This window comes from Silene latifolia, chromosome 11 (assembly GCF_048544455.1).
Source record: "Silene latifolia isolate original U9 population chromosome 11, ASM4854445v1, whole genome shotgun sequence".
Classification (NCBI taxonomy): Eukaryota; Viridiplantae; Streptophyta; class Magnoliopsida; order Caryophyllales; family Caryophyllaceae; genus Silene; species Silene latifolia.
This window is the reverse complement of record NC_133536.1, coordinates 20,324,817-20,333,810: the sequence shown is the minus strand read 5'-3', so window position 1 is coordinate 20,333,810 and position 8,994 is coordinate 20,324,817. Positions and strand designations below refer to the sequence as shown.

Below are 8,994 nucleotides of genomic sequence, written 5' to 3'. Positions count from 1 at the left end.
TATGTAGTCGCCGGAGTTCACCGAAGAAGCTTGCCGGCACACCATGAAAGCACCACTTTCACCTCCCTCTCATTCATGAATGCCACAACGCACCACCTCTTACCACCACCACCATACCATCGTCGGAGATCCGGTATCAATCTCGCCGGTGAAGTACCATTACTCCTCGATCAAATATCGCTCTTACCCAAAGTCGACGGTGTTCTTTAGCCACCCTTCTAATTTCGAAAATTTTGTAATTTGTCTTAGATCTACTTAAAACGAAGTTGATTTTAAGAAAAAAATCGTAATAATGTCACATTCGAAAGATTTTGAGTCAAAAAATGCCCTCCTCGGTTGAAGATGCGTCAACTGGTGTGGTGGTGGTGACAGTGACGGCGTTCCGGACTTGGGTGCTGGAGAAACGGGATGCGTGATGGATTTACGAAGCCAAAAGTGGCTGTCGGTCGGAATGGGCTGGTCAGGAGTCGCGGCCACGACTCTTAGTGGTCGGAGTAGTCGCCGGTGTAGGCATTTCTCGCCGGCACGGAACTGATGGTGGTATGCGTTTCAGAGGAGTTTGGGTACGTTAATTCATTATCCAGATACATCTTCAAATTAACAGTGGGGGTCCTGGTGGTGGCGGCGACGGTGGTGATGCTGGTGATGGGTGACTAGAGGTGGCCGTTGTGTGAAAGTGGTGGTGGCGACGGAGTAGTGGTGGTGGTTGTGGCAGTGGTGGGGGGTAATGTCGCCGGTGTTGTTTGTGGCATGGTGGTGGTAGTGGTGTTCGTTGGGGTCAGCTTGGTGGCGGCAGTGGTGGGGACACTGGGGGTGGCGGGGCTTTGCGGATCCTAGTGGGGCGGTAGATACACATAATACTAGCCCGGATACACATGGTATTAGTACGGGATACATGTGTATCTAGTAGTTAGACCATGTGTATATGAGGGTAGTACTTAGTAGTATGTGTATCCGGAAAAACTTGTGTATCCAGTAGTAATACCATGTGTATGTGAGATATTTCCTAGAATTTGTATTTAACTCAATTCATACACAAATGTTTAGATGCTAAATTGCTTAATTCGTATATCTAGCAGTACTAATTCTTTGCTTGTTAGTGCTATTGAAGTTTCACTTAACTACTCGTGCTAGTGTACTTACATATAAAAATGTTGGACACTGTTTTCATAATAAATTTGGTCAACTATTAGTATCACCACAAGTTTTGCTTTGCATTATAACTCATTTTTAGGAAGCCCGATTTACAATGATAATTCTAATGGGGAAATGTATGAATTAAGCAATTTAGCGACTATATGAATTGCATATGGTAAAATGTGTTAAATGTGTGTGAGATAAGCTTTTTGTAACATTTGGTAACAATAATTAACATTTTTATTGACTTTGCGAGAGATGTGTATCTAGCCATCTAAAGAGGTGTATCTAGTATGTCATAGATGTGTATTCAGTTTACCAAACATGTGTATCTAAGAAGATAAAAGAGTATATCTAGCCTCAAAACAATCTAGAAGCTACTGAAATTTTGTTGCTCAAAACCATGGCAAAATAGGAAGTGCCTATGTTTGTTTTTGAGCTCGGAGCATGAGCAAAATAATGATTTTTATTATAGACAATTGATCATAAGACCATAAAATCGATACTTGTTTGTACATATTGTTAAGCTAAACAATATGTATAATTGTCCGCGGTATATATAGTCTTTTAAGTTGCTAGATACATTCCTTTAAGTTTCTAGATACATACATTTAACTAGATAGATACACTCTTTTAATTTGCTAAATACATACATCTAGCTAGCTAGATACACTCTTTTAAGGTGATAGATACACCCCCTTAAGTTGCTAGATACATATCTCTAATTAGCTAGATATACACCTTTAGTTAGATACATACATTTAACTAGATAGATACACTCCTTTAATTTGCTAGATACATACCTCTACTTAGCTAGATACACTCCCTTAAATTGCTAGATACATATTTCTAATTAGCTAGATACAGACCTTTAGTATCAAGTCATCTCTCTAATTAACTAGATATACAATTGTACTGGATGCAAACATGGTTTTGTTTAATAAAGGATCATATGTTAATTAACATGAAGTTCTAGGGATGATAATATTTCTTTGTTAAACATATTGGAATCAAACCTTGTTTTAGGTACATTTTGCACAATTAAAGCCGAAATTTTATGTTGATGCACTGCAATCTCATGGTACACCGTGTAAAGCAAGTCTTTCATGGCAGCCACAACCTACGGAAGTCGCAACGAGTGGGCTTTGGATTCACAGATTAGAAGTGAACAAGAAAAATCAGCCCTTAGACTACTTGTACTCTTAGAAGGGGTAAGGATACATATCATCACTTGAACAGTTCATTCTGATCACAACCACTCATATGAGATGGTCATTGTGAAATCAATCTAATAATTAGCCATATAATTAAATGAGGATTGAGGAATATATGAGTTGGTTTGGTATCACAGTGAAACAGTTTTGTACAAAATTTACAGGAACCGACTATTAACTACAAGGAAAAAGGCCGCATAACAAAAAAAAAAGACTTAATTTGTGGAGTATCTAAAAGCAAGCCACCCAGGGAAAGAATCTCATCTTTACGCTTCAAAATCTCTTCTTTACGCTTCAAGGCAGTCCTGTTTGATATCATATCATCACTTGTTGGAAGGTGAGCTGTTCTGGGATAGAAAGGAATTACCTGGTTTTTCCCAATCCAAGGAAGCGAAAGATTCAGTAAAACAGAATAGTGAACAGCACAACTGGTTTCAAATCAAACCAGGTATCACCTGACAATCTTAACCGTCTAAATGAACTATAAAATTGAATACTGTAGCATCAGATGACAGTTTGATTGATAAACAGCATCAGATGTGAAGCAACTTCAAGAAAGGGGCACTTTTGGTCATATAATGTTGTTGTCTCTTGAATTGATATCCGTAGAGGTACGATCAATCCAGGGGACAATTATTGTGGGATAAATTTTGAGAAAAAGGGGGCAATAAAATTGGGATGGAGGGAATAGTATAATAGTGTACTCCGTATCTCTTTACCCGTGTCTTATCTACAAGATACACCTTAACCTAAAACTAAGCAAGGATCATTTGGCATTAATAATTCCTCAAAAGTACAAGCTCAACGCCTTGACCTATAGCTAAAAATAAAACTAATAATCATAACTCATAAGAGTAAATTCACTAAAAAATTGGAAAATTAAACACTCAAATTTCGATATATTCAGCTACACAGACAGAAATCCGATATCGTCTCAACGAAATAACAGAAACGCAAGATTGTTTTTTGCGAAAAATAGAAATGGAAAAAGAGTAGAGTAAAAATTAAATAGAATATACCTATGATTAGAGATTAAACGAGGATGTAATTATGATAATGATATAGAATGCTCGCTCACTCAGGTTCAACTGTATATCCACGCGCCTGTCCATCTATATATAGAATGCTCACTCACTCTCCTTATTCCACTGAAACCTATCAAACAGTCAAACCAAATACACAAGTCAATAACCACCCAATAGTTACAACTAGCTGCTTTGTTTTACAACTGAATCTATCAAGTTTTAAACCTGAACATGAGGCTCCATAGCTTTACACATTTAACTCCTTGCTCCATGTAGTCGCAAAGGCGTTGTCTGTTACATGAAACATTTTAGGATTAGTTATCCATGTAGGGGAATTTATCGTTAATTAGAAACAGTAGCGAATCTTCAAACTATATAGAAACTTAAAAAAATCAGCATCGGCCAAGTCCCAAACCAATTAGCCTATACAGTCCGCCTAGCGAAGGCAAAACCTCACCCAACCCGCGAAACCAACCTGATGAATAGAATCCTTGTCGCAACCAAGTCATGGTGACGAAATGGAGTTCAACCACCTCAAATAAAAACCATATTGTGCTAAACCCAGCAAGAATTGATGCTGATAAAGTCTTGTTCCTCCATAATAACACATCAGCAACTTCATTAAAATAGAATCCAAGATTGATTAATGCAATTGTACGAGCTCTTGATCGTCATATATGTCTAAGTCGGAATTAACATAATTTTAGTTTGTTACCTCTGCCGCTTCCAATAATGGAATGCAAGGGCGGTTTGGACCCAGCAAAAATCTCGCTGCTGCCTGTGATGAGCCCGCAGCATGAAGTTGTAAGTTAATTGTGTTTCTGTAGATTTAATGTTATGAAGTGAGGCTATATACATGTAATATATGAGGTTAACCAAGTCTAAGTAGCTTACTTACTAGCAAAGAAATGTATTATGAGAAAGAAGGGATGGCTGTGGAATGTCCTTGAGGCTTATTAGTAATAAACTTCATTGTTTTCCTAGAAACAAAACCTTATTAGGATTATCGTTGTTAGAATATAGCATTATTAAATTATTGGTAAAACAAATCTAAAAAATTTAATAAGGTCCATAGAAAGTAGAAAAGAGAAGAACTTTGAAAAATTTCTACACGTAAAGAATCGTCCAAAAAAACGTATATTGACCAACAGGATGGCAAAGAAAGTATAAGCATGAATGCAGGGAGATGATGATCATCCTTTGTAACCACAAATTAGAGATGTTTGTTGGAAAATCCAATTCACAATGATGTGTATACATCTATTTCTGCCGAATATCGGTGTCCGTTCCTTCAGAGTATTATTCCAGCTTCTACAAAGGATCGTGGCTGGAAAACCAATGTGTACTTGAAAATATTTTTCTGGTGGATACACCCTGCAGGAAAATTCACCGTCAACATAAAAATCAATAGTTGCGTAAGATAAGAGTGAAACTCAAAACAATGAGCTCCAGAGGGTTCAGATCAGATATGCAAGGCTATGTTACTAGGACACAATTTATGACTCAATTTATTCAACACAAAGACTGTCCCAAGCCTCTTCACTACCACTTGATTTCCGTCCTCCAATGTCGTCTTGTGATTAGTCCCATATGTACTCTCCCCATAATCTCAGCTGTTGGACATAACAAATCATCTGCTGTGAACATGAATGGGCCATCGAAATGTACCAACTTGCCACCCGTCTCGCCTGCCTTAACCTCAGGCTCGGCATATGGCCCACCCTTCTCAGCCCGTACCCCCTCGGGGCTGCAACTCCTTCCTCCCTGTCCTTTGATACAGACCTTTTTAAGATTAAGCAACACAGTAGTATGCAGCAAAGGATGAGCATAACTACACAAATAGTGCACCAGCTATTAGAATGTAGTCTTTGGCACCCAATTTTCTGCCCTTCTTCGGTTTTTCAAGGACGCCAATTTGTGAAGGGGGTGGTGCTTGGGATGGACATGGGGTAGAAGGACTAAAACCCACTTAACTGAAGGTTCCGGTTCCCAATGAAAGAGCTTTTATTGAACTTCTGAGACAGTCCAACAGGGACTAAACCAGAAAGGTTATTATATGAGACATTTAAGGAACTAAGGCTTAACAAATCAGAAAGTATATTAGGGATTTCTCCACTGAAGTTATTGAAGGACAAATAAGTTAAGCAAGAGAGGAAATATCGCCAATCGATCGAGGAATTTGCCCCTCAACTCGGTTCCTCTTAGTTAACTTACAGAATATCAAACCCCGCTGACCATCCCATACAACACCCAAACACAAACACCCCCAAGTCAGCCACATTTTTCAAAATCCAAATTGCGGCACTTTCCTGTCAGAAACCCCAATTTTGAATGCATATGAAGCTCCTTAATACCCTTTAAATTAGGATGCTCTTCCTTGTACGTCTTCCTGAAATCCTCTCTGTAATTACCAATTACAAAAAAAGATGAAAACAATTGTATTACTCAACTGAAAATTCTATACAGGTAGTTGTGTGAAATGAATAAAAAAGAATTAAACCTGGGAAGTGGCCTCAAAGTGAAGGAGCTCGCGAGCGAGGGCAGAGACACCGACAGTCTGGGCAGAGACACCTACTCCCCAAATGCATCCGGCGACGGTGTCCCAGATAACTTCAGAGACCACGTTGACCATCCTATACAACACCCAAACCCAAATCACTGACATAGCCTTCACCGACACCATCTCAGCTCCGCAATTCCTCTGAATTTGATGATCATGGTACGTTCTAACTAAAAATTCCACATTTTTGACATGATAACTGGGATATGTGATGTAATGTTAGCATTGTGCTCAAATCAGTCCAATTAGCTTAGACTGTGATGTTTTTAGCTTATTTTAGCATCATCGTTCCAATTCTGCAAATACTTGTGCAAGATAGTATGTTTATGAACTCGAGTTAAGCTTAACGTATTACTCCCTCTATCCCGATCAATTCTTTACATATTCCTTTTAAACGTGTCCCACTCAATTCTTTACATGTCTTTACCTTGTATCATTACTAAAGAGCCATTACAAAAACATGTGTAAATGGATCCTAAAACAGTAGAAGAGAAAAGTTAAGGAATAACTTTGTACATTTGTTTCATACATTCGGAATAATTGCATCATATCCAATTCCGACAATATAAAATTAGTACTCGGTAGAACTGCCAAGCCAGTAACCACAAATTTATCCGCACATAATTGTAAGAAAGAGAACTAGTAAGTACGATTAACTGCAGTGAATAAATAAAAAAAAAAAAGTAAAATTAAAGTGGACATCAATAAGAAAACAAGGAAAGATTCATACACAAGCATGAGTGGTGTCAGACTGTCAGCACCAGATTAATGAAGGCGATGAAGTTTGCTCCTGAATTTGAGTGAGCATGACCATGGATCAAACATGCGCTGACCATCCATCGTCCTTCTCCATTTCCTATCTACCTCCTCTTTAATCCCTTTGAATTTATCACCCTATGTCACCCACGTTTTTCGAAATCCAAGTATTACTACCGGATACAAATGGCAATACTACTAGATACACATTCCAGCACATCGATAGAGTATAGAACTGAACTGAAACATATATCAAATTGGAAAATAAACCATGAAAGTCGCCTTATAAAGTACTAATACAATAGATGCACATAGTATTACTATGACATACAAATGGTAATACTACTAGATACACAAATTGATTTGTGTATCCAGTGGTAATAACATGTGTATCCGAGCTAATATTTCGTGTATCCACGATCTAAAGATCAACTACGACCACCAAACTGGCCACCACCAACACTACCACCACACCTACTGCCAGCACCACCACCACCATCCCTGAACTAAGCCCACAACTCCACGAAATTTGTAATGACCAATTTTTAAAAATCCTAATTTTAAATTTGAATTCATACCTAAATATTAATTTTTTTGATTATAATCTTATGTTTCTCATAAAACTACTTCTTAAATCGATATAGTCAAATAGACTCAAAATACTAAACAAATCTTCAACGATTAAAATAAGAATTGAATCTAACCTTTTTCCTATAGTAGAGTGAAATCCGTTATTGGGAAGGTTGGTAGAAGCGGCGTTGGAAGCAGCTGCTAACGATGAAAGTAGCGGCCGACGCTGAAAGTGGCGCCGACGTGGAAGTGTGAGATATGATTGGACGTTAAGTGTTTGTGGTGGGTTTGTCGTGGGTGTCAGAATTGATTCAGTTCAGTAGAAGAGAAATAAGGGAAGAGAAATAAGAAACGCGCTTGAAGTTGACTCTAATTAGTTAGTTCGTACGGTTCGCACCGTACTTTAGTTCGTACCTGACCCGACCCTATATATATATATATATATATATATATATATATATATATATATTAATTATGTTTATCATGCATTCCTCTCTATCATCTTGCTTCTTCTTTGTTTTAGTTTATTTAATTTGTTTTACTAGCTAATTAAGCGAATAATACTTAAAGAAATAACATAATGGTCGATAAAAACTAACACATACACATGCAAATGAAATAATTAGAAAAAGAAAATAATGACGATGAAAGACGATGAAACCAACAGTGACGGCGAGATTTACCTGATAATTAGAGAAAGTAAGAGACGATGAAATCAACAGTGACGGCGAGAAGATAAAGCGACGATGAGAAAGAGAGAAAGAGGCGATGAGAAAGAGAGTAAGAGACGATGAGAAAGTGTGTTTTGTGTTTGTGTTTGTGTTTGTCTGCTGGGTTTATGTTTGTGTATTAAGGTTTGTGTTTTGTGGCTGTAGCAGACTTGTGTTTGTGTGGTTTATAGTATGGAAGGTATTGACAACGGTTATTAAAGAACAACCGTTGTCAAATAAGTTTTAACAACGGTTGTAAATCAACAACCGTTGTCAAATAAGTTTTAACAACGGGTTCCAAAAGCAACCGTTGTGATTACTTTTCACTAACTTTGCGTCAATTTTGCGCCAAATTATTAACAACGGTTGTGCATGTGTAACCCGTTGTTAAAACTTATAACAACGGTTTTTATAACCATACCCGTTGTAATTCATTTTAGTAAAATTCGCGCCATACATTCTACAACGTCTATTGTGATTTTCGTGAATAATTGTAGTTGCCTGGATTTGTAGTAGTGGTATGTTGGTCTTTTTTTTAAAAACGTCAACGATTCGTTATAAAACGTCGAGACATTTTGCCACCCAGTATAAAATAAACCCGTGAATTTTCACGGGTATTACACTAGTGTTATATTCCCTCCTATTCACTATATTTTCCCCTTTTCTTTTTGCACAAGAAATAAGAAATGAATTTGAACTACACAAAACACACTACCCCACATGCAATTTAATTTGGACCATACAAATCAATCCAAAAAAGGAAATAGAGAAGAAAACCCGAATAATCCGAATAAGGAAATAGGGAAGAATATAGTGAATAGGAGGGAGTATAACGTGCGATGTGGTTCATAGACAGTAGAGCCTAGACTCGATTGAATCATGTGCCACCTGCCCACTTCTCACGGCTCCACTGAACAAGTAATGTTCGTGGGATCTGAAGTCAACGCCTAATAATGTGAATCTCGATAAGGCTGGTGGTCGTTTTTATTAAATCATATACTGTATTTGCAATTGAAAGTCTT

The 8,994-nt window shown here is 37.7% G+C and overlaps 1 long non-coding RNA gene across 1 annotated transcript; it reads right to left on the bottom strand.

Annotated features, from left to right (window-relative positions):
- Positions 1 to 2,412: 2,412 nt before the first annotated feature.
- Positions 2,413 to 7,608, bottom strand: LOC141611325 (uncharacterized). The gene is made up of 11 exons (XR_012528585.1): positions 7,397 to 7,608; positions 6,667 to 6,830; positions 5,877 to 6,009; positions 5,591 to 5,777; positions 4,635 to 4,750; positions 4,275 to 4,356; positions 4,092 to 4,154; positions 3,852 to 3,992; positions 3,602 to 3,667; positions 3,371 to 3,506; positions 2,413 to 2,718 (listed from the first exon to the last, which is right to left on the bottom strand). It is a non-coding gene; the product is annotated as an uncharacterized LOC141611325 (long non-coding RNA).
- Between the last annotated feature and the right edge of the window lie 1,386 nt (positions 7,609 to 8,994).